At 42.2% G+C, this 26,486-nt stretch overlaps 1 protein-coding gene across 5 annotated transcripts in view; it reads left to right on the top strand.

Annotated features, from left to right (window-relative positions):
* AGPAT3 (1-acylglycerol-3-phosphate O-acyltransferase 3) overlaps positions 1-26,486 on the top strand; it is a 98,435-nt gene that overhangs the window by 30,595 nt on the left and 41,354 nt on the right. For 2 of the 5 annotated variants that reach the window (XM_065633236.1, XM_065633253.1), the window contains 2 exons: positions 11,886-12,003; positions 12,108-12,225. The gene's annotated coding sequence lies outside the window, so the exon portion shown is untranslated. Of the gene's footprint in view, positions 1-4,871; positions 5,174-11,885; positions 12,004-12,081; positions 12,226-26,486 lie in introns of those variants that run through there. The other 3 variants (XM_065633261.1, XM_065633243.1, XM_065633271.1) reach the window with 3 other exon arrangements.

The following is a 26,486-nucleotide window of genomic DNA, read 5'->3' as shown; positions in this document are numbered from 1 at the left end:
GCAGCATTTAATTTCTGTCTTTCTAAGGTTTTGCTTGTTTCTGTTCCCTTGCTTTGGGGTACTTTACAATGATAAATAAACTACTTTTTGGTAGTAGAGGAGGAGCTGGCAACAGGAAAATTTCCTTATTTTTTGAATTTTGTGTGGCTATAAGAAGAAGAAATCTTGAATTTAAGCCAGCTATTTTCCTGTCTTTAGCTTTTTTACAGAAGACTAAAATGAAACCACAGCTGGATGGGAACATTTTTATCAGTAGAAAAATAGTTCAAAACTGGATAGGGGAGTTAAGTGAGTATGCTCTGTTAAAAGCTTTCAGAGCAGCTCATTTTAAATTGTGTGAATTTAAGTCTTGCTGGCTTCCATAGTGCAATAGCAGTGTAGTGCAAGGTCTTCAAAGACAAACATACAAGGGTCAGTCTGAGATTGAGGTAATTGAGGCATGTATATTTTTAACTTGGAAAGGCCTATAATTTTTTGAGAATCCATAACTTTACCATATGGTAAGTTGCAGACTCAGGTGATTTACAGCGTATGAAAGTAGTAAAAACCTGCCACTGGCCAAACTTATTTGAAGGAAGCCTGTAGTTAGTGGGGTTCCCCAGGGGTCAGTATTAGGTCTGATCCTGTTCAACCTGTTCATCAATGACCTGGATAAAGAGACTGAGTGCACCCTCAGCAAGTTTGCTGATGATACCAAACTGGGAGGAAGGGCCGACACACCAGAAGGCTGTGCTGCCATTTAGCGAGACCTGGACAGGCTGGAGCACTGGGCAGAGAAGAACCTGATGAAGTTCATCAAGGGCAAGTGTAGGGTCCTGCACATAGGGAGGAATAACCCCAGGCACCAGTACAGGTTAGGGGTGAACCTGCTGGAAGGCAGCACTGCAGAGAAGGACCTGGGAGTTCTGGTGGACAACAGGTTGACCATGAGTCAACAATGTGCCCTTGTGGCCAAGAAGGCCAATGGTGTCCTGGGGTGCATTAAGAAGAGTGTGACCAGCAGGTCAAAGAAGGTCGTCCTCCCCCTCTGCTCTGCCCTGGTGAGGCCGCATCTGGAGTATTGCATGCAGTTCTGGGCTCCCCAGTTTAAGGACAAGGAGTTACTGCAGGGAGTCCAGCGGCAGGCTATGAGGATGATTAGGGGTGTGGAGCACCTTTCTTATGAGGAGAGACTGAGAGAGCTGGGTGTGTTGAGCCTGGAGAAGAGAAGGCTGAGAGGGGATCTTATCAATGGATGGGTGTCAAGAGGGTGGGACCAGACTCCTTTCAGTGATGCCCAACGATAGGAGGAGAGGCAACGGGCACACACTGAAGCGCAGGAGGTTCCGTCTGAGTATGAGGAAAAACATCTTTATGCTGAGGGTGCCAGAGCCCTGGAACAGGCTGCCCAGGGAGGCTGTGGAGTCTCCTTCTCTGGAGACATTCAAAACCTACCTGGACACATTCCTGTGCAACCTGCTCTAGGTGAACCTGCTTTAGCAGGTGGATTGGACTAGATGATCTCCAGAGGTGCCTTCCAACCCCAACCATTCTGGGATTCTGTGATTTGCTATCATAGTATGTGCAAAGATGTTTCTGGTCTAGTTTCATACTCTGGAGTCCCTTAACTGTCTGTTGTTTGCCCTGGGATTGGAGAGCTGTCAATGTGTGAGTAATGCTAGTTGGAAGAATACTTGGAGTATATGGCTGAGTGATGAGACGTCTGTCTTTTAGCTTGGGAATGCCTGGAAGAAAGACAGAGTTCTCCAAGGTCAGAGAAGCGAGGAATTTAAAATTTATATATGGGCAAGTATTTAACCAGTATCTTCCCATTTCCCTCCCCCCGCTTTTATTTTGATGAGTGCATTAAGAGATCTAGCATAACTCAACAATCTAAAATAACTGTGGGTAGATTAACAGGTATCTTTCTAGAGCAGGACTTTCAGATATACAAGTTATCTTTCAGTTTTTCTGGATGTAAGACCCTGTCTTAAATGACTTTATTTTCTCTTCCTCTTTTAATGAAAGTTTACTGCAACTAGGAGAAGCTTCGTTGACACAGTTGTGCTTTTCCTGTCTATCTGAAGTATCTCTTCCCGCACACATAAACCATAACTTTGATAACCCATATCCCGCCCTTGAAAAGAAATCTTTGATTATTTGTTTTAAGGTCAGAGGCACCAGGCTGTTGGGGGACTTAAAACACATTGGAGATAACAGGGCAGAGGTCTTCAGGGGAAGAAGATGACAGCTGTAAGGAAACAAAATAAGAAAGAGATAAGTAGTCTTTTGTTGCCTGAATATATGACCTGAGCTGCTGCACTTGCTGCTGACCTGAGGTTTTGTTGAAGGTGTGTCCTGGATTTGGGAGTGGGGGGTTTGTTTTCTTTTTAACAGCTAACCCACAAGGTGTCTTGAGCTTTTTTGGGGTTAGAAAATTAGAAATACTTCAAGGTGGCACTTCATAAGCATAAGGCTGAAGTGTTGCATCTAAGCAGAATGACAAAAAGATTATGCTGAGGATTTTGCTTTCTGGGTTGTTTTGTTTGTTTTTAAAGTAGCTCTCTGAAACCAAGGAGAAATAATTCTGTGTATGCTCTTAACCCTTAGACTCGTATGGTTGAATTGGTGGTCTGACGTACTCGTTGCAGTGCTCGTGTAGCTAAGATTTGTAAAACAGACTTCTTAGTAGAATATATTTTCTGGTAATGCTTCATCAGAGATCATGCTTTTTGTTTTTTTTAGATAGAGGAATAAATATAGAACAACTCAGGTGCTAAAAATAACCACTTGCATTGACGTCTGTGCTTTTTTTTTTCTTTTTTTCTTTAAAAGAGACCTTTTGGGATACTTAGCAAGATGCTTCATATCTCCTCAGAATCATTTTGGCCACAGTGATTTTGAGGGAGAGACAAGTCAGCTGATCTTAGAAAATAGCTTATCTTGGTTTGATTTAAGAGTGCAATGTGGGAATAGAGCAGATGCTGAGGAAGAGACTTGATGTGGGTAATGGCATGAGAGGTTGGTTTAATTACTGCAGCTGTAGAAGCTGGGCATTTGCAACCTCAGAGATTAGAAGATTGCTCAGCTCTTGTGTTCATGGAAAAAGAAAAAAGATACTAAATACTTCAATCAAACCCTAAGATATGTGATGGATCTCACTGAAAAGGTGGTCCCTTGATAAGAAAGCTGCTTTTACTGAATGGCTTCTGTTTCAGTTCAGGATCTAGTAATTCTGTCATCCTTTTAAGTGTGAGATGAAGGAATGAATGATCTTCCAAAAGATCTCTAATCTTAGAAGCTGAGATTTCCAGGCAGAAGATTTACTTGAAATTGATTTTGAAGTCATTCTCCATTTGCAGATGATATGCTGTGGACATGATTCCTTGTGCATAGTTGGGCACTTGATCACATTCCAAATAGTCCTTCGAGATTTGTGGCATGAGAATGAACTGATGAATCAGTTAACACATTTAAATCAGTTTAAGATTAGATTATAACTTCAGTACTCTGTCACGTAGAACTCTGAAATTTATTAATTCAGTCCCACACTCCCTTATTTACAAACTGTGCACACGTTTCAGTATCCAGAATCAGGGAGATCAGCCCAAGCAAATGCATGATACCCACTGTCGGGCGCTGTCAGAAGTGGATTATGTGATGCATGGGGAGGAAAGGGGTCAGGGCTTTTTGGCATCTGGCAGGTTATACAGCATCAGGCAGCTGCTAGTTTATGGCAGTTGGAGCAGACCACTCCTGCAGCACATTTCTGCAGCCCACCAGGCATTTTGGGGCCACGATCACATCCCCCATCCCCAGCCGTAGCTTCCCCTTCTCCACCGGTGAGCTGGGAACACATCACATTGCCTTCCCAGTGGCATTGCTGCGGCTGCTTCTCTCTTTGAACTTAATAACAGGTCAGATGTAAATCACAGTTTGGACATAAAAATAGCCGGCACCTGCTTCAGTCACGCTGGCCAGAGGTGAGCTGGGGCCCTGCTGCCGCCCGTGCCAGCCCCGGGGCTGGCGTGAGCAAGAGCAGTCTGGTGAGGTTTTCTGCGCCTGTTGCAGGTGAAGTGGCCGCAGCTATGGGGAGGAGTGTGGACAGCCCCTTGGCAGAGTTGTTGGCAGGACTCCTGCAAGATTAATAAAACACCCATGCTGTTTCACCCTGGGATCGCAAGTCTTTTCTTTCTCCTCAGTCGTGTGCTCTTCTGTTAGACTTGTTTTTTGTGGTGTTTGGTTTTTATTTTCTTTCGTTTGGTTTTGTTTGTTTGTTTCTTCTCTGCTTTTAACCTCTAATGTAGCAATTTACTCTCTTGCTGTGTTTGACCAAGACCAAGCTAGGACTATGTAAAGGTAATGCATCTTCTAAGGAATTACATTGTTATTTTATATTACAGTTAGCTCAAGATTCATTAGGCTTCTGGAAATCTATTATTTATGTATATTTCTGGTCAATTAAAAATGCTGTTAAGATGGTATTAAAAATCTTTCCCTGTGTAAACAAGGAAAAAAGACATTAGTTAGAAGATCCAGTGCACAGGTTTTCCTGCAGAAGATAAGCTAGGCTTTCTCTGCATCTGTTAGCTCTGTTGAAGATTAATATTTTTATTATTTTATTGTTAGCCACTGTTTCTTGGAAAGGAGTATGCCTAGTAGGAGTATGCGTATCCGTAACTTTTTGGAGATCGTAAAGATCTATTTCATCCCCTCTTTCACTGCAAAATGGCTTCACTCATAACAAAGAGGAATATAAACATAACTCCCATTTTTAAAAAGGGAAAAAAAGAAAGACTGGGGAACTACAAGCCAGTCAGTCTCACGTCTGTGCCCAGCAAGATCACGGAGCAGATCCTCCAGGAAACTATGCGAAGGCACATGGAAAATAAGGAAGTGATTACTGACACACAGCATGGCTTCACAAAGGGCAAATCGTGCCTGAACAAGTCTGCTGACCTTCTGTAACAGAGCTACAGCGTTGATGGATAAGGGAAGAGCAACTGAGGTCATCTATCTGGACTTGGGCAAAGCATTCAACACAGTCCTGCACTCTGTCTAAATTGGAGAGACGTGGATTTGACAGATGCACCACTCAGTGGATAAGGAATTGGCTGGATGGTCACACTCAAAGAGTTGCAATCAATGGCTCATTGTCCAAGTGGAGACCAGGGATGAGTGGCGTTCCTCAGAGGTCAGTATTGGGACTGGAGCTGTTTAATATCTTTGGCAACATAGGCAGTGGGATTGAGCGCATCCTCAGCAAGTTTGCTGACAACATCAAGCTGTGTGGGGTGGTTGACACACTGGAGGGAAGGGATCCCATCCAGAGGCACCTAGACAGTCTTGAGAGGTGGGCCTGTGAACCTCATGAGGTTCAACAAGGCCAAGTGCAAGGTCCTGCACATGGGTTGGGGCAATCCCAAGCACAAATACAGGCTGGGCAGAGAAGGCGTTGAGAGCAGCCCTGAGGAGAAGGACTTGGGGATGTTGGTTGATGAGAAGCTCAACATGACCCAGCAATATGCACTTGCAGCCCAGAAAGCCAACTGTATCTTGGGCTACATCAAAAGGAGTGTGACCAGCAGGTCAAGGGAGGTGATTCTGCACCGCTGCTCTGGTGAGAGCCCACCTGGAGTCCTGCCTCCAGCTCTGGGGCCCCAAACATAAGAAGGTCATGGACTTGTTGGAGGGAGTCCAGAGGAGGGCTGTGAGGGTGATGGGAGGGCTGGAACACCTCTCGTATGAAGACAGTCAGAGGGAGTTGAGGTTGTTCAGAGAAGAGGAGGGGTTGTTGGAGAAGAGGAGGCTCCAGGGAGGCCTTATAGCAGCCTTCCAGTACCTTAAGGGGACCTATAAGAAAGCTGGAGAAGGACTTTTTACAAGGGCATGTAGTGATAGGACAAGGGGTAATAGCGTCAAAGTGAAAGAGCATAGATTTAGATTAGATATAAGGAAGGAATTCTTCACCATGAGGGTGGTGAGGCACTGGAACAGGCTGCCCAGAGAAGCTGTGGATGCATTCAAGGCCAGGTTGGATGGGGCTTTGAGCAACCTTTTCTGGTGGAAGATGTCCCTGTCCGTGACAAGGAGGTTGGACTAGATGACCTTTAAGGTCCCTTCCAACCCAAACCATTCTGTGAATATTTTTTTTTCAGGATACAGGTGTATTTAACTGTTCTTTCCTTATTTGTGCTACTGAATGAGATATAACAAATGCAGCTAGTTTCACCATTGCCTGTTCAGGTCTTACTTTTAGCAGTTCATAATTTTAAAGCTTTCTTTAGAAGGCTTTTACTTAATGCAGAATGCTAAGGGGTTTGGGTGAGGAGTAATTTTTTAATTAGCTCAAGTGCTCTATGGTAGACTTTATTTCTGAAATGTTATTTACGTTTGTTAAAGATCTTAACTATATCCTTTTAATTTCACTTGTATTTGAATTATGAATAGTGAATGAACAGAAATACGTTTAGTTAGTTTAGTATAACCAGGGGGAGTAAAATAACTGAGTAGGTGGATCTCTTGGCTACAAAAGCTGCCACGCAGGTTTGTTCCCAGTGGTTGGATGTGGCCATCTCCTGGGGTTTGGTGGTGCTACCGATAGCAGTAGGTGCTTTGCAAGCAGCTTGGGAGCTTGAAGGATGTCCAGCATGGAGGCAGAGGATGAGGTGGGCAACGGTGAGGCAGATGAAGGACAGTGTTGGAGAATATTTTTTGGCAAGCTTGCGTGACTCATGGCCCTGGTGGCAGCCTCTTGCTGAAAGGGACTTCACGTGGACAGCAAAGGGGGTTGTATGGATGAGCTCAAGGAGATGATGTGAGTCTGGTGTCCTGGGCACACACAGGTTGCTGGGGGTTTTAACCCTGGTGTGACTAATACTCCATATAAATATTTTTTGGTTTGGAACCTTACAAATTTGAAGCCTGTAAAGGAAAGGTATTTCTGCTGAACACAAGCTGCAATTCTCAGATCCCATGAGGGTAACTCATTCCTATTAACTTTATCAGTGAATTCATAATAAAATTATTAATTTGGAATACCTGGAAAGTCTGCATGTGGAAGATCAGAGCATGAAAGTTAATGATCAATTTCTTCTCGTTAGTGGATAATTATGAAGAACTGTGTTTTGGGATTATTATTTTTTCCTGACTGAAGGCCACTTAAAGATCCTACAGCTCTAAGAGTTATCTATAAATCTGTTGCACACCAAAGATTATGTCAGAGCAGTGGGAGAAAAGGTTGTGCAAACTCAGCTGAAGACAAGAGGCTTCCTCTAGGGTGCAGTGCGGGGACCCTCAGCCCCAGCGTTTGGGACAGGGCACAAAATGAAGACGCTGGAGGGGCACCCTATAGTGAAAGGAACAGTGAAAGGTCAGAAGAAATCAGCAGAGGGTGTTTGCAACTGGTTTGGGTTGTCTTTTTTTTTTTTTTTTGAAGACTTGTGAAAGAAAAAGGGAAATTAGGAAATTAAGCTTATCCATTACCCTGCAGAACATTCTTGTGTGTGTTTTCTGTGCTGCTCCACAGCTGCTCTCTCTCTATGTTATTTAGGAGCTGAATATAGCACCTAACTATCCTTGTTTCTGTTAAGGCAGTTCTTTATGTAGCTCTGTGTTAGGCAGAACTGTTCTTCTATTACCATTAACGTTTTCTATAATGGGCATATTCTGAGCAAAAGAATATTCCAGTGTTTAAAAGAAAAAAATCACTGAAATTATTCTGAACATGACAGATTTGTGTTATATATTGTGATGAGAAAACACTGTTAACAATTAATTGCCATTTAGAAAAGTAATTTAATTCCTTTTTCAGAGCCTGCTTCTTCTCAGAAGCCAGTTCAGGCAATTCTTTTATAAAGCACGGATGAGCTTGCATCAACATTCAAGATTTATTCACAATTTAAATTTCATTAATAAACCCAACCAAACCCAGGCACTCCTAAACAGCAGGAAATCTGGAAACCTTGCTGAGCCCATTCAAATTCTCTTCTTACACTTCCTCTCTTATGCCGTGTGGTTTTTGTGGGGGATTTTTGTGTTTTGATTTTTTTGTGTGTATGTGGGTGGTAGTGTGGGTTTTTTTTATTTGTTGTTGTGTTTTGTCTTTTTTTAAAATTTTTAATATGTCTAGGCCTTTAATTAGGGGAAGGTCATGGCAAAACCTCAGACATAACTAGTCTCTAAGAAATTGCAGATAAATTATTAAATTTCTTGGGAGTAAACCTGTCTGGGCTGTAACTGGGGTAACATTGCCCAGGACAGGGCACCCTTAACTCAGTTCATAGATATTCTGCCCTAGTTTTTTGAGGCAGCTGTGGCTTTCCCAGCTCATGTCATTTCATATGGCCATGGCTTCCTTTCCTGTATGTTACATTTGAAGCTAGGAGTAAGATGAAAGCTTTCCAACTAAGCACTACAATGCTGTACAGACATCTGAGTTAACTTGCTGAGGACTTAACCTGTTTCTGTTCTCAATATCAGAAAGATTGTAACCTCTTTAACCAGGAATAATTCGACCACTTCGACTTGGATCAGGATTGTCTACCAAATCTTGCTGCAATGATCTCAGACATTCCATGCTCCTCCAGGTGTTACCAGCCATTGGCACTGCAGAAAGGACCATGTGCAGGTGCTTCAGCCCCAGCAGTTCACAGCTGGAAAATCCTTGTGGAGTTTTCTGCCTTGGGGGGGAAAAAAAAAAAAGGTCATGACAAGAACTCACCTTCATCAGGGGTTTAAACTTACATATTGAGGTGTGAATTGTAGCAACAAAGGTGCAGGCTATGAAGGTGTTCCAGCTATGAATGAGTGATCCCTAGCAGAAGGCTGGGATGGACAAGAGAGGGCAGTAATGTTTTAGGTTGCCACAGCTGAACCTGCTGGAGGATGTTTATCCATCAGAACAGTGGCTCCACAGAAGGTTATGGAGAGGGATACATTTAACTGGTCTGGTGGTGCTCAAGCTCTCTCTCAATGAGTGAACAGAAAACTTTGCAGTCATGAGACCACAGATACATTAATCTGCTTCATTCTTGTTTATCTGTTCCCCATCTTAGAGAGAGAACCTCAAAACTGAAGGGTTTGGTTGCAAGTTGCAATGGAAAATTAAATGCTTTGTTCACTGCAGAAATCTAATTTCCATCTTGAAAAGGGAGTCTCTCACTGATCCATCTAGGTCAGTAGTCTGGCTTATAATGGGTGCCTTACAAAAGGATTTACAGTCAACACAATGACTCTGTCATATCCTCCTAATTTCCATTTCATTAGTAATTCCAGTTCCTCTCTTTTCAGTCTACTTACACCACCTCCAACAGCCACGGCAAGAATGTTTGCAGGTCAGTTCTGCATTATGAGGGAGAGGAGGTGGAACACTTCTGACTGTCTGTGTAAACCCTTCATATTTTGTTGACATTGTCCCTATTTTTTCCTACTATGAGTGAAGACCTCTTTTTCTGCAAGCACTTTCAATCATTTCCAGTTATCATTAGGGTAGCATTTAATTTTTAGGGGCAGTGTTCTGAGAGATGATGGTCACAGTAGTAGGATGGTGGTGGCAGGAAGTAATTTCCTGAAATTGTTCTGTTAATATCTGTATGATTCCATAAGACATTGAGAGAGGTTTGCCATGAAACCAGTTTTGCCATTTAGGAATAAAGTTGTGATTAAAAACATATTATCAAACCTTTTTTTTTTTTTTTTTTTGACTGCCATTCCTTCATCAACATCAGAACATCAGGAGATTATCATGTGGAAAATGGTCTTTAAGGAACTGACTGAGCTGTGGGTCAAGCAAGTAATCAGGAGATTCAAAGATATCTGTACTTTCCATGGCGAGGAAGAAAAGTGACCAGAAAATAGATTCAGTAGTTTCAATAATTTAAAAAAACCCAAAACAACCAACGAAACAAAAAAACCCAAACAAACAATCACCCACCACAAAGAGAATGATGACATCTTCCCCTTGTGAGGTGATACTGAAGACTGATTGTCGGCTTTTATTTAACGTTTCCATTAGTAACTTCCAAGGTGTCTGCAGCTTTTTCTTCCTGTGCTGTCTGTCACCATCTCTTTTGGGCAGGATCTTTTACTGTGTAACAGTTCCTTTACTGGTCTCCAACTTTGCATGTTTAATGTGACACCACACGTACAGATATTAAATAATGTTTGCTGAAAATCCAGCTAGCTGAGACATATTTATTTTGAGTAAACTCCCTACAGCAAACCTGTTGTGTCCTGCTCTCTTTGTAGCTTCACATCCTTATTCTCCTTTGTCAGTCTTTGCTGAAATCTTACATGCTTTTGGTAGTTCTGTAGCCTTTCTTCTATGTGACAAGTCAAATCTGATCATAAAAGTATGGCACTGAAGTCTTTAAATGAATCTGCGTCTTCTGCATTTCTAGAGGTATTCTCTAATGGTTTGAATATAGCTGACTTTTAATTGAGTGTTGAAAATTGTGTGTTGTTTTCGTTGGACAATTTTGAAGATAAAGTGTTGCAGACAGTGGTACATGTTTTAAACATGCTTGCCTGGTCATCTGTTTTCCTTCTCTAACGTGGCAGCAGTAGAAGAAGGATACCCTTTGTTCCAAAAAACAGCAGATGTATTTCGACATAAAACTGGCCTTGGGCAATGTCCCAGCCCAGGTGAACTGGCAGCTAGTAATGTATACAGACATAAAGCTGAGCTAGGTGGGTAGTCGCTAACTGGCATTTCCTAGTATGGTTTGGTTTCAACAACATGTTTACACAAATTTGTTCGAAGTAGGTTGGAATTGAGCTGTTTTCGGATGGTATGGTATCCAGGGTAAATACATTCAGTATGAACCTATGTGCCTGGTCTTTATTTCTGTTCCTCTGAACGCACTGTCACAGAAGTCTTTTAAGTGTCTGAATGATTCAGTGCTGGTTACATCTCGTGACAGGTACCTACTGGGCATCTTAATAGACACATACATTTTATTGTAGACCTTACATCCTCATTAAAATCAGTTGCAAATGAAGTGATTTGTGTGAGAAGAGAATTGTTCTTACAGCTTTAAACTTTACTAGAGATAGTGATGGGTTAAAGAAAAGCTTTTGTGATACATCTGACTTGTTGGGTGGATGTTTGAAGAATATTTTTTCTTCAGTTTTTAATTTTTAAGGAAAATCAGATTTGCAGCCTGGTAAATGAGTTTCGTTGGGGGTGGGTGGTTTTTTTTTTTTTGAGATGTGGTTTGTAGTTTTCTGCATGAAACTTTAATGGCATAAGGCTTGTGGAATTAGATAACACGCTTTAAACAAGCCACCTCCGGGTGAAGTACATCTCTAATTACTGAAACTAAATTATGTGGAAAGTGAGCTTGTGTCTGAAGTAAATCTCCAGTTCAGTAATCTAAAATTAAATAATGATTAACTTAATTGCTTCAGGTTCATAAAAACTGCTCTTAATAAAATATGGGGATTAAGTGCGTGTTTTGAGAATGGATAATTGCTTCTGCTTCATTTTCAATAACTTCTATCAAGACAAGGTTCGTAGGTAAAAGAAATACCTTTTGTTATGCTAGGAGAAGTAAGCTAGTTCTTGAGTATGCAGGCCCTTTCTTCATTCTGAATAGAAGCTGTAATTTCACTACTAAATATAAGTTGAGAACACTTGCTTTAATTTCACAGATACATATCAGGCCCTCTGAAAGGAATAGTAGATGGTACCTGTCGAGCAGAGTGTAGTATTAGTACATGGGAAGAAGAACTAAGTAGGTTTTTTCCCCAAAGAATAGAGAAAGTTGTGTAATTTTAATAAGAGGAGTTTGAGTTAAAGAATTTGTGACCTGGGTTGGCAACTGCATGTTGTTTGCATTGTGTTTTGCTTCTAACCAAAATATTTTAACCCTCATTCATTGAAGAAATGTCTTTTTTGCTTATAGGCAAATGAGAAAGCAAATCTCTTGAAACATAAGCAGAGGTACTTCCCTGGAGGGAGGAGATGAAGATTCTCCTGTTACTCTGAGTGTTGCCAGGTGCCAGAAGTGGTCCCCAGTGGTGGTAAGAAAGAAATCTTCCCCCACATTTCTGTATTTGCGTTTTGTCTGTAGCAATAAGATGCTTTATTTTAATAAAAAGGGGTGCAAATCCTGTTCTTTTCATAGATCTCTATGAATTGCTGGAAGAGGTGTCAGAAGTCTCCCACTCTGAGAATTTGAATTTAGGGACGAAACCAGCGCTTCAGCTTGTTGCTTGCTGTAGTGTTTGCTCCTGCTCTCTCAGGTATGCTATATCTGTTGTTAATCATTGCAGTAAAGGCTTAACCACAAATAAACCTCCAGAAAACTCTAGAAATACTTAACTATCACCTCCCCCCTTGAATATAGAATGGGAACTGTGGCCTTATAGTGCTTTGAGGACCTCTTTTACACAGTTCTTAGAAATCTCTTGAGTGCTGACTCTGGCGTCATCTTAGGCTGCCTTTAATCCAAGCATCTTTAAATTTTGTCTGGTAACCAGATACGGAAATGTTACAGCAGTAAACTTCCTTCTTTTTGTAGTCTCTCATACAAACAGTGACAGCAGCCTGGAAAGCTGATGAGAACCTGCAGACATAGCAATAGGACATGGTTATTCCAGGACAGGCTCTTAAGACCCCAGAGTGGCTAGTGTCAGATGTTGACATTTTAATGATGATCTCTGATAACCCTGCCCCTTCATGGGCTATTAGAAGCTTTTTTAATAGGAAATTAATTTAATCTTGATGATTTTTGCAAAGACCCAGTGTGTTGCTTCAGTATTCTATAACATTTCAAGGTCTATTATAGGGCAAGTAGTCTCCCAAGAAACTGTGAGAGATTTCTCAGAGCCCTGATTCACATGGTAGTACATACTGGAACAGCCACAGTCTGTGCTCAGGGCATGCGTTCTGACCCCATGCAAAGCTACATCCATTTCGAAGATGCACATTTTCCTACTACAGAGGCAGTTAAAGCATTTATCCTGGATAACATTAGGTGGGCAAATTAACCACTTTCTGTGAGCCCCAAATATTTTTGGATCAAAATTTTACCCCTAAAAATTAGTTACTGCAGCTGAATTTGGTAAATGCTGACCCTCTGCAGCTTTGATGGGTGCAGGGAGACCCAGTAGGTTGATTAATGGAAGTAGGCTCATTACAGTGTCATGGTGACCAGCTAATTTCAAAACCGGTTCTGCAAAATGCTTTTGCCTGGGGCCATTGCCATCAGCCATAAGAGCAATGCCCCAGAAATACATGAAAGCCTGTTTTTATGTGCTTGCTTTTCTATAGTGTATTTTTCATCTGACATGGCTGCAATTTTTGCTTTTCTTCTTTGTGTTTCAGTGCTGAAAAGGCCATCAATGTGTTACTGAGAAGCTAAAATATGCTTGGGGGGCAGGATTTTATGAATTGTGCACAGGTCTTGAATTTTCAAGCTCCACTTCTGTTTGGAGAAGAGAGAATTTGGGCTTCTTGTACCCTACAGGCTGCCAGGCCTGGTGCCTGTGCCCCTAATGTAGTGCAGGCCTGGTGTCTTATCTCAGGTTGCTAGAACCTGCAAAAGGAAGAAGAATCTGGAAATGAAATGTTCTGAATGAAGTGGATGGCCATGCTGGAAGCTGCATGGGTTGAATAGTCTCATGAATAATTCCTTAAGCCTTCACCTTCTTGATTATTCGGATAAAATCCTGAGTGGGTCAATAGATATTAATATGGATTAGAGAAATTGTACTCAGAGCTTTTCAGCATCCCAGCAGATGCTTCTTCTGCAGAACAAATCACCATTTCATGAACCAAAGCAAAACTGGTACCAACAGGCACACAGTCAAGGAGGTGAGGGACTGAATTATGGGGAGGCCAAATTATGGTAGCATTTGCTATAGCAGCCACCCCCTCTTGTTGGGGTTTGTGCATAGGCAAGAAGCCCTGTAGGTATCATCTGCTGATACTGTCCTTACTGTGTGCCTTCAAGAGGGGATTTATTTTTGTCAGACATGCCAGTGTTAACATTTGTAACAATTGTTGGAAGATTCAATTTTCATATAAACTTAGTTGGAGGTTACAAAGAGAAAAAAAAAATCATCTTTGCAAAGCACTTGTGGACATAGAGATCCAGCAGGCTAGACCAAAAAGCAGGTTTCAAAAGCAGTCAAAGTTACAATTTCAAGAGTGTTCTATAGTTCAAGCAAGGAGAAATGTAAAGTACATTGGAAAACCAGTTACATTCTCTGCTTTCGTATTTAATTTACTAATCTGGAGGATATGGTAATGGTCTATTTCAAAGCCCATAAGACAGAAGCCTCTTCACTGGCAGACTGATGTTCTGAAAAGCAGCTACCAGAGATATGATCCCTACTGTTAGTCTGGTGCAGTGTGGTTTTTAAGCTAAGAGTCAATTTTGCACAACATGCAGAAGTAATGTTCTCTTCTGTCTGGTCTTAATAGCACACTGAGTTGGGACACTATGAAAATGAGAAAGGACTAGTTTTCCTTGGTAGTCAAGAAACACTCGAAGGTCTGGTCGTGTTAGATGTGTTATAGTATGGAACACTCTTCTGCAAGGTGGGAAATGCTGCTCTGAACTCTTGTCCCTCACTTCAGTGTATCTCATCTAACTACTGAGCCTGTCCATAACAGGCGGGCACCAGATCAGCTCTCCTTGTTGTGACTTTTATTTGGAAGAAGTGCTGGAAAGCAGTACTGTGGAGAAGGATCTGGGAGTTTTGGTCCACAACAGGTTGACCATGAGTCAACAATGTGCCCTTGTGGCCAAGAAGGCCAATGGTATCCTGAGGTGCATTAAGAAGAGTGTGACCAGCAGGTCGAGGGAGGTTGTCCTCCCCCTCTGCTCTGCTCTGGTGAGGCCGCATCTGGAAGCACTGTGTCCAGTTCTGGGCTCCCCAGTTTAAGAAGGACGAGGAATTACTGGAGGGAGTCCAGCAGCAGGCTACAAGGATGATTAAAGGATCTGGAGCATCTTTCTTATGAAGAGAGACTGAGAGAGCTGGGTGTGCTGAGCCTGGAGAAGAGAAGGCTGAAAGGGGATCTTATCAATGTTTATAAATATCTGAAGGGTGGATGTCAAGAGGGTAGGACCAAACTCCTTTCAGTGGTGCCCAATGATGGGATGAGGGGCAATGAGCACAGATTGAAGCACAGGAGTTTTCATCTGTATATGAGGCAAAACTTCTTTACTTTGAGGGTGCCAGAGCACTGGTGCCCAGAGAGGTTGTGGAGTCTCCTTCTCTGGACACATTCCTGTGCGATCTGCTCTGGGTGAACCTGCTTTAGCAGGTGGGTTGGACTAGATGATCTCCGGAGGTCACTTCCAACCTCAACCATTCTGTGAACTGTGCTTTGTGAAGCACTCGGTCCTCTTGATCTTTGGAAGCAGTCAGACTGTGCCCCAATAAGCTTTCCTCCCCGGAAAGCTTAGGGAAAGAGCAGCCGTGCGGGATGATGCTGGCTGTGCTTGTGCCTGGGACCCAGCACTGTTCAGCCCTCCCAGGGTGGTCACTGCTCTGGGCCAGCACAACAACCACTTTAAGATGGTGGGGGTCAGCTGGTGGAAATCAAGGACCAAGGACTAATAAACCGGGTCTCATAGGGATGTTTATTTTGAGAAGAAAAAATAATCCAAACTAAAAGTGCTTTAAAAGGAGCTGTAATGGCATTTACTCATTTTTATAATTGTTTTGAAAATCTCAGTGTTGCTTTGAGAGCAATCGTTTTCACAGAGTTTTTTAAGTTTTGACGGCCATGCATTCAGGACTTTTGACAGGATTTTCCAAAGCAGCAGAAAATACAGATGGGAAGATGAATGCTGTTGCAGCGTGTGTTTCAGGACGACATTGTTATACCTTGTTGGAATAATAATGTTATCCTTTGTTGGAGGGACAATGCAGCAGGGCATAAGCAACGCAGGAGGTTCCTGGAATCTGTTGGTGATAACTTCCTTCTCTAAGTGATAGAGGAGCCAACAGGGAGAGGTGCTTTGCTGGAATACAGAGAAATTGTCCAAACAGCCACAGATCAGGTTAGGAAAGCTAAAGCCCTGATAGAATTAAATCTGGCCAGGGATGTCAAGGGCAACAAGAAAAGCTTCTGTAGGTACATTGGTGATAAAAGGAAGACTAGGGAAAATGTGGGCTCTCTCCAGAAGGAAATGGGAGACCTGGTTACCTGGGATATGGAGAAGGCTGAGGTACTTAATTACTTTTCTTGTGTCAGTCTTCACCAACAAGAGCTCTAGCCATACATCCCAAGTTGCAGAAGGCAGGGACTGGGAGAATGAAGAACTACCCAGTGTAGGAGAAAACCAGGTTTGACACTATCTAGGGAACCTGAAGGTGCATGAGTCCATAGGACCTGATGAGATACACCCACAGGTCCTGAGGGAACTGGCAGATGAAGTTGCTAAGCCACTATCCATCATATTTGAGAAGTCGTGGCAGTCCAGTGAAGTTCTCACTGTGGGGCTTTGAGCAACCTGTTCTGGTGGAAGGTGTCCCTGCCCATGGTAAAGAATTGGAACTAGATGATCTTTAAGGTCCCTTCCAAACCAAACAATCCTATGAGTCAATGATTGCTACCAGCAAGGCCAGTTTTGTATCAAGGGTTCATTTGTCCAATCTGTGTGCCTGTTTCTCCCTCTTAAGAGAGTCTACCTTCTACCTTGGTTGCGGTGCTCATATTTAATGGGACAAGTAGCCTGATGCACAGGAGAGGCTTGGCCTGAGACCAAAGAGTTGGAGATCAAACAACCAAATACATTTGTGATTGAAAATGGCTGGCAAACAAGGGACAGCCCTCTGAAAACAGAACAAGCCTTGCTCTTGCTGCGGTGTGAGGAGAACAACAGAGAAGGAAGCTCGGTGTGATGTGAGCTGGTGATACAGCTGCTGGTCCCGTACTGTGGTGGAGGACTGGTGTACATGTCCAAGCTGGTTGGGTGAACAGTGGCCGGCCACGCGTGTGGGCCGCTCACCCGCACCACAGGGCCTGGCTGCCGTGTCTCATTTTGCAGGTCCCTTCTGGACAGCTGTCAGGGCAGGTGCTCCTGTCCTGGCTTTGTGAGCTTTTGCCTTGTTGAGTAACAAATCATCTGGGTATTTTGGATCTGTATTGCAAGATGGCAGCAGAAGCCCTAAGCATCTCCTTTTTTGGTGGTTGTTGGTTTTTTTTCCTGTACTGAAGGTATAGCAATGTCACTTGTTATTGTCATTGTGTGCCCCAGAAGGAAAACATCTCCACTGTTTATGACTGTGGGCCAGGGTAGTGCTGGGATATTTAGTAATATAAACTTAGAGCGCAGTTGCAGGTGCTGCTGTTTTAAAGCTGTTTGTCCCTCTGTGCCAATTTCTCAGCTTTGCTAGGTTAACTGTTCCATAAGCAAGTCTACCAAAATTACCTATTTCCTAAAAAACTCTAAACAAAATTTTTAAAAAATAACAGTTTAGCTTAAGATATATCTTGTTGGTGCAGATCTAGGATGAGTAATAACTGCAAAATGAGTTATACAAGCAAACCTCAGGCCGTGCTGACCTTAAGTATCATTGAAGAGTGAGCCTCTAGCAGTGCCTGGAAGTACGAACTTGTGAGCAGTTGGTCAAGCCAGGCATGGGATAAGCTCCCAGTTGCCTGGAGGTACTTCTAATAAATGCAGTGAAGTTTTAAAATTATTACAGGTATTTCCAATATCTGGCTGGTTATAGTAAAGGTAAAAGGAGTTTAAATAGAATGAATCAAAAGAAGTATTATCCACATTTAATGGGCTCGAAAATGAACAGCACAGACTGCAGACTCAGGAAGCAATTATACATTGTGGAGTAAATAGCACCAAGGTTCTTGTTATATGTCTCAATTAGAGAAATATTCATTATTTTAGATTAGTTCTGATAATTAGACCAGTCTGCTTGTTTATTTTAAACAAAGCTAGCCTGGTTTGCTAGACTTATTGTCTATAAATGTGTTCTATATTAACACATTGCATCGAACTGCAGGCAGTTCTTAATATCCTTGAACATCTGATTTTTTTGGCATATAATTGCTGATGAACGAAGGGTTATTCTGGCAGATAAAAATGAATCATAAGAGCAGAAATGCTGCTTCTCAAACCACTACTCTGCCTGACCGAGGAGCTTTGGAAAAGCAGTGCCAAGCTAGCAGCTCCATCCAGAATTAGAGTGTGGCACACCGGCTGTATTGAATATGAGGCTTTGGTACAATAAACACCTCTGTTTATTAATTAGCCTCTAATTTTTCAAATTATGGGAAGCAATTTTTGACTTGGCAGTCCAACTATTCTGAAACACTGCGAGCTCCAAGAGAAATGGGTGCCTGCTTTTATGCTATAATTTCACATTTCACGTTTCTTTTGCTGCTTTATAACTGTGCCAGGTAACAGAAAACAATCTCTGCTCCAGTGATCTTGTGTGTCTCTGACAGAAGTGGAAATGATGCAGTGGAATGTAGACAGATGTAGAAATTTCCAGGCAGGCAGCTGCCCACCGGGCTCATGTTAGGTCACTGAGAAATCTCCTACAGTCAGATTAATACCAGTACTGTGGCACCTGTAGTACTGAGAAAGTACTCACACTGTCAGAATTATTCTGATGTCCTTCTGTCTAGGTCCCGTCAGAGCTAGTTTACGTGAGACAATGATAAAAAGAGCAGAGAGCATCTGTAAAAACTCCCTTGCTGTTTTTGTCAGTAATGGAGCAGCCCTCATGCAAAGTAGCTGTCTGAATCTTGCTGGTGCAAGGCAGGCATGCATTTCTTGTGAGCTAGTCATTTCAAGGATTCCTGTAGCCTTCAGTAAAAGGATATTTAGGTCACCTCCCTCTCCAACATTGCTTTAAAAGGCTACTGTTCAGAAGAAGCTCAACACGTAAAACTGAATTGCAACAACGCTAACCAGTCCTGGGTTTCTGATCTTTCTTGACTGCGTCTTTCAAAGCGTGTGTTAGCATAGAAGGGTCCCGTGCTCTGCAGAATTCAGAATCATTTGAATCAACTATATATACTACAAGAGGCTTATTTAGCAATACAATGCCAAGGTACAAGGAGATGTAAGACCTTAAAAACTGGAGAGAGCTTTAGATATTTCTTTTCAGATCTTTCTCACAAGTGGATTTTTTAACAGATGGGCTGTTTGCAGAACGGCTGCCCTTCAGTTCGTGACTGAATGGCCAGCAACAGCCTGAACTATAACAGCATACAGACTTTCTAAGTTAATGTTTTTGAATGAGTGGGATACTATATTTATAAAGTGCTCTGGTTCTAATTTATAAAGATTTTACCATGTGCAAAAGCACACGTTCATGCTCACGCAGTTCATCTTTGTGTTCAAAATGTGATCTTCGAATTTGTATAGGAGAGCAGGTTGGGTGGTGGTGGTGTTTGGGGTGGGTTTTTCAGTCTACACTGAAACGACTGTGTGCTGCCAGTATTGATATTCAGGCCAGAAGAGGCTGGTGTGATCTTATCTGAAAACACAGAACAAAAAGCTTTGTCGGGCATGTATTTGTTTCTGCTACCAGTCTGCTTGATAGTCTGCCCTGCCTGTTTAGAAAGATACCTGCTTTTGTGTACATGCAAAAGGAGATCTGACCACAAGGATAATTATGAATTCAGACTGATAAAAGCCTGTGAAATATTTGTCAGTGAAATAATCCAAAATAAGTATAGCCTTTGTGTTCAGGTAGGAACACGCTGCTAATGGCAGCTGATATGACAGGGAAGAGGATAAAAATTGGATCCCGTACGAGGAAAAACGAAGATGATGTGGGCCTCCGCTCTGCTGTACTGTTTAACCCTTTGGGTTGTGAATAGCAGACTGCACACCACAGTGTACGAAGCAGCATTGCACTGAACACCCTCCTCCTCCTCTTCCTTCAGGATCAGCAGGATCAAGCTCCCTGGTGCAACTCAGGCTGCTAATTAGCTGGTGTGAACTGACTGAGGAGCTGTTTGGTTTGCGTACCTGTTGGTTTTCTGAGCCACGTTTTTCACTTATGATTCCTTTCTGACTGCAGACAATGTGGTTTTATCTTAAGCTGCTGACAGTCAGTGACCCAGCAGAACACCTACCACTTCTGGCTTTAGTAATTTTACTTTTCTCCCTTGTTTCCCCTGTGATGGATATCTTGCAAACCCAGACAGTCCAGAACAGTGGCTTTCACTTTCCCTCCCCCTCCACATGGCCTCCACCTCCATGGAGAAGACAAGGCTGAGGAGGGTCTTATCAATGTTTATAAATATCTGAAGGGTGCATGTCAAGAGGTTGGGACCAGACTCCTTTCAGTGGTGCGCAACAATAGGATGAGGAACAACAGGCACAGACTGAAGCACAGGAGATTCCGTCTGAATATGAGGAAAAGCTTCTTAACTTTGAGGGTGTCAGAGCACTGGAACAGGCTGCCCAGAGAGGTTGTGGAGTCTCCTTCTCTGGAGACATTCAAAACCCACCTGGACACATTCCTGTGCAATCTGTTCCAGATGAACCTGCTTTAGCAGGTGGTTTGGACTAGATGATCTCCAGAGGTCCCTGCCAACCCCAACCATTCTGTGATTCTGTGATTCCTTTCTGGGTTGAACCCTGGAAAATTTGCTGGTGGAAGCATAGACTTCCTATAAAGAAATGTCTAGAGGAGGTATCCTTGTTTATGTGACAAATATCAGTCTGGTGACAGTGGGCTGATGGGTCTTTCTCACTTGTCACAGATCTGTCAAGAAAGCTGAAGACTGCAAAGTTACAACTGAGTGGCATGTATGCTGCTTCTCAGCTGTCTTTTAGAGCAGCCTTCCTCCATTGCTGGTAAGCTGTTTAGAGGTACATCTGTAGGTGAATGTACTTCTGAGGAATTTCTGGATTTAATATAGTAGAGCACTTGCAGGCAAAAACTTTCCTGTTGTCCCTCGTCAGTTTTGCAGATGTGATTCTTACAGCATGTGGATAGCTCTGGTGTCATCTGGGGCCTTTGCTTTACTGTGTTATTCATTTCCTTATTTATTTAATAATCGTCATAGTAATTAATGATTGTATTTATTTGAGCTTTTCCATCATGGCAGTTCGGAGTGTGGTAGCAAATGCTGGAGCAGAAACACGAAGCATAAGTGAGCGAAGCCGATGATCTCTGGTGGTGCAGTCATACAATAAATTGTATCGCTTCTGTTTTGCAGAAGGTGGTGGTTTATACCTAATATTTAAAGCAGCACAGCACTTCTTGAAAGACAGACTTTTGAGTTCTTCCCCATTAGTATGCAGTACTTCAGAGAAAAGCTTTGAACTTGGAAAGGGGCTTGTAGGCATGCATACAGTGTTTGCTGAGACCTCATTTGGCAACAGTCAGAAGTTTCTCCTTGTTCAGCCACAGCACATTTGCATGTTGACAGATATCTCCTGTTGACGCTCTTTGTTTCTTATGTTTGAGGGTTGACATTTTTTTTGCATAATTTTCCATCCAGAAAGCAAAGTGTGTGTTTCTTCTTACAGCACTTATCTCAGATGATCACAGATAAGACTTTTTTGTTTATCTTTTATTTTGCATCCCTGTTTTAACAAGTAAGGAAACTGCCACAAAGCATTTTCCAAATTCACGTGATCTGTCTAGAAGGAGATGGGTTCCTAGGTTTTACAGCTTGGTGCGTAGATGCACTTACGCTCCTGAAATTTCTTTTGTAGTTTATTTTTATCTGAATACAAAGGATGAATTCCCACCTGCCTTGAAAATGCAACCACTTGGAGTGAAGAGGAGCGTTTTGTGTAGTCTTAGAGATGAGTAGACACTACTGAGGTTTTTCTTAATCATCAGAGACTAAGATTCACAGCATTATATAATTACATAACATTGATTTCCTTTACACAATACAAGAGGCATATTACTCAAATAATTTTGTACTAATAGGGCTTCTGTTAGATAACTCCTTTTTTATTTGTTATATAAGGGCTGGTATTATAGAATTGCTGTTTGAATACCACCACTATAATTTTAGAATTGCTTTTATAATAGAAATACTAAGTAAGCGTTGATCCAAATATAGGCAATTATTGCAATCTCCTAATTTTTTTCCTTTTTTTCAAATGAGGCTTCTCAACAATTGCTACTTTGGTGTTTATTTACAAAATCCCGAGGCTGTCCTTTGCCCAGCCATATTCCATTATATGTATTTACTGTAATGAATATTGAGCACTGTAAAAGTATTGGTCAGCAGTCTTGGAAACTGGCAACTGAGCTTCACCTACAGAAACATTGCAAATGCCAGTTTACAGACTTGGCACATCTAGAACCCTCTTCTCATCTTTGAAGTATGTGTGTGTTTATCTCTCAGGTGTTGGGGTTTGTTTTAAGACAATTTATTATAATTGTATTTCTGTAATTGAGAACAGAAACAGTGTGAGCAGTCCCAAAATGATATTGGGAAACAAAATCAGTAAAAATTCCTTTGGAGCCCACAGAAACTTATTATTCCCAAGCAAAGAACTTAGTTGCAAGCTGTCTCTTTCACTGACAAAGGTGTAAATAGTAAGACTTTTATCTGTGTAATCACTTGAGAAATGTGATTGAGCCATAGGTGAGGTAGGAAAAGGTTTTACAATAGACTTGGACTTTATGCAGGAGATAAGAGGGCAGGAGGACCTATTGACTTGGTGCATAGAGAGAGCCTGGAATTTTCCTTTAATTCATGAATGCTGTGATACTTCTGTCCTGGTCGAGAAGTTGGTTTCCACAGGACCCTACTCACCACACTTTCTGGAGTGCATCGTATATATTTTGTGTGGTCTTTTAAACTCAGAGGCAGCTTCTCATAGTCTTTTTCCACCCAGCTCTGCTGAGCTTCATACCAAATAAAATGCCCTATTTGGCTGTGGGGTTTTTGGTTTGGTTTGGTTTTTTGTTTTAAATTCACCGCTTCTTTTTTTCCTTTTTGGCCAATTAGTTCCAAGTATTGTCTGTTTCTTTAATTGTAAAAACTTTCTATTTATTGTATCTTAAATGGTTTCGTACTATCTCTTTCCACTTTATTAAAATCTCCTAAAGTCTCTATGACTCCCCTTACAGGGCAGCCAAGGGTTTAAGAGGAGCTAACAGCACACTGTAGCTTTCTGTAGTGCTGCTGCTAAAGTTTGGTCAGTAAATTGGGAGCATCAGGGGGCTCTGACTACAGCTTTTTCTTTGGCATTTGAGACAGATTTTGTTTGGATTTTGTTTCTTTTTTCTTTTAGAGGCCTAACTCTTACCGGGGAGGATCAGTTACACTAGTGAGAACTGGGTAGGTCTAAGGGTAGGTGAAGAGGAATCACACTTTTCAGTCCGACTGTTACGTCCCCGTGCGGACGTGGCCTCAAGTCTCTATTTACCTGGACTGTCTAGATTGTGGTGCAGAACAGCCGGACGGGCCCCTGAGCCTTAATCACACCAGCAGTGCTGCGTTCCTGGGCCAGGTGTCACTGCTGCCTTGTTTCTCTCCTCTCTAGGCTCTTGCATCTCGTTTTTGTTAACCAAGCAGCTGGAGCATGCCTACTGTGGCTCAGGCCTCTCTAAAGCCCTAAATTTGCAGCAGAGAGAAGAAAGAGAAAAACTACTGTTGTCTTTAGTTGGGTAAAGCTATCCACCAAGGCCTGCAGGGAAATGGTAAGGGCAGTGGAGTCCCGGTTGCCCACCAAGTGAAGCAGCCTGGAGCGTGCTCCCTCCCTAGCTGCCTGCAGAGTCCCTTTCTTCAGCCCGAGCAGTTTCAAGATGTCCCTTCATTGTACCACGAAGGCGAGCGGTCCTTCTGCCTTGCAAGGTTCCTTTTTGTTAAAATCTATGTTTCATTAAAATCCTTCGTCGGCTCTTAAAGAAAAAAGAAGTGTCAAGTGGCAGTGCTGAACATACGTACCTCGCCATGCCAGTGAATTCAGTTGATTGTAGCCTGGTAATTTGCTGTAAGAAGATTATTGGATTAGAGCAAAAGCTTGGTTTGTCAGCAACACCACCTGACAGTAATATTTATTGAGAAGTATTACCTATTTTAAATATGAGTCCACTTATGCCCCGATCATACCTTCATTCTGGAGGTAAGGGGGGCTTTTTTAGTTTGGTATTTTACAAAGCCATGTAGTGGAAAGGACACTCAGCTTTCTGTTTCCTGCTGCTGAGCAGGCAGTTTTAGTAGCTGCGGCGCTTCCAGATTTACCTCGATGTGCTTTTGTCATCATAATCCGTCCTCCATGTCAAGACTGATTTGCTTTCCTAGCAAAGGCTCGCACCGTCCGTTTTTGCCATTCCATTTCTTCTCCTCCTTTTTTTTGGTTTTATTAATCAATAACAAATTGGGAAGATGTTGGTAAGCCAGTCGGGTATATGCTTGCTAGCTGGAGTCTGTGCTACACTCATCGCCCTGGCTTTAGCCTATTACTTGTACTGGTAAGTTGGATTTTGCGCTGCGTCTGTGGTCATGGTGTGTTCTTTAAAATGCTTTCTTGGGGTGGGCTGGAGGGTGGTGGTCCTTTTGAAATGCTCTTGGAGGCTGATGTACTTATATGTGGCCGGGGTAGATACCTCCGTCAGTTATGCCAGTGCTGCCTTAGTTGTCGTGGGACTCAGTTTTGCTGTTGTTTGAGTTCTTGTATGTTTTTATTCTACTGAAAGTGTAGTGGCTAAGGATGCCGTAGCATGCATTGGGTAAGATGGCGATCGTGTCTTTCCAGTTTGTTGTGAGAGCCTTTTTAAACTTCTTTCACTCTTATTTCCTGCTCTTGCTTAGCATTGGCACTGCTGTCACTCTTGGCATGCAGCTTGGAAATTAGGCAGCGACAGGCTTACAGTGCATTAGGGTGTTTGCAGGACACCTGCGTCTTCAGCACTTCAGAAGAAATGTTTCAGGCAGGTGCAAACTAAGGACTTCGATAGTTTTTTTCCCCCACCAGGAGCTCAGCAGGTTGTTTCCCCTTGGGGATGCGCTGGGGCCCGGGAGGGTGGTGGCCTGGAGCAGCGGGGATGGGAATCCAGGCGTCCTTGGGTTTTTTGCTGTGCTGGAGCAGCACGTGACAATGAGCCTGCCTGCGTTTGGGAGAGGTAAGGGCAGTGCAGGGATGCCCTAGATTTCTGGGCTGGCTTCATTTCTACATGTCTCTACATATGTCCAAGACTTTCAGCCAGAAGAAATCTTGGAACTTCTTAGAGCTGTGTCTGGAGCAAACAGCAACTTTTAGAGACCCAAGTGCAATCTCTTGGCTAGTTTTAGTGGAAAAATTACATGTCACTTCAACTGTAAAAGGAAAAGCCTTCTGGAGTTGTAATTAATGTGGCTACAACTGGAAAACTTTCCATGGGGTGTGATGTTGCTGAGAGCAAGTCTCTAGCATAATGCGTGGGTTCTTTTGTTTGTTTGTTTTATAAGGCAATGAAGAGACAAATGAAAATCTGTGGGGTGATCTTCTTGGCTTTGTTTTTGCCAAGTGCCTCCTCCAGGCAGTTATGCTTGTGCTGTTTACAAGCCTACAATCCTCTGTGTGTATACGCACACACTTCTAATATTAATGAGTTTATTTACGTTTAAGCTTTACAGTGAATCTCTGCAGATATGTAAGCTTTCAGCTATACAGTGTGGCAGCACACATTAAAATATGTGATTTCTAGCCTTTCTAGTACTAGCTTCTCTACTCTTAAAAATGTTCAAGAAAACAGGACATAAGTGACTTTACAGTGTTAGTGTTAAAAACCAGGAAGTTTAGAGCTGAAGGACGTTAACAGCTGTCCTGCTAAATGTGGTGGGGGTTTTTTGTTTGGTTGTTTTTTTACAAAAGAAAGTACATGTGGTAGGTATATACATGAATACAGCGTAGCTTTTAATTAATTCTACACGTCTTGACTTAATATTGGGGTGCATTATATGCATCTGATACCAGTTATGCTTTTGTATTGTTACCAATATAAATTTGTGTGTGCATTATACACAGGCATAGCATGAACATCTCTTTTGTAATGGTTTTTTTCCCCTATTTTGTTCACTCTTAAAATTCTTGACTTGAATCCAGGTCAGATCTGGTTTGCAGGAGAGATTACAACTCTGTACGCAGCAGGAATTAACTGGTATTACGTTAGATCCTCTTCTTCAACAACCTCAAGGTTCAGGAGAAAATTAATGACATCATCTACTTGTTTGCAACAAGAAAGCTCATTGAAACGTCTCTGATTAGATATGGATGAGACTTAACATGAGTACCTCAAAGTGCTTTTTTGGCTTGGGTTTTTTTAACTCTTTAATTTGTTGATGCTTGAAGAAAGCTGTCTTTGATAAATATTTTACTTTATTAATTTTTTAACTTAAGTCTGCTCTGTAGGAAGTAACTAGAAAGGCTTTCATTCTTTTTTTATTCTTCTTATATGTGTTAGTTTGATGGCTGCAGTTCCCTTAAAATATCCTCAGACAGAGCTGAGGTGATTAAGATCAGAGATCACCAGTTCAGCTGCGAATCAACTTTGCATATTGAGAGATTAACCTGTTTTTTCTGTAATTCCATCTGTGATCTTTT

Source organism: Caloenas nicobarica, chromosome 1 (genome assembly GCF_036013445.1).
Source record: "Caloenas nicobarica isolate bCalNic1 chromosome 1, bCalNic1.hap1, whole genome shotgun sequence".
Classification (NCBI taxonomy): domain Eukaryota; kingdom Metazoa; phylum Chordata; class Aves; order Columbiformes; family Columbidae; genus Caloenas; species Caloenas nicobarica.
Note: the sequence above shows the minus strand (reverse complement) of the source record. Positions and strands in the feature narration are given on the sequence as shown.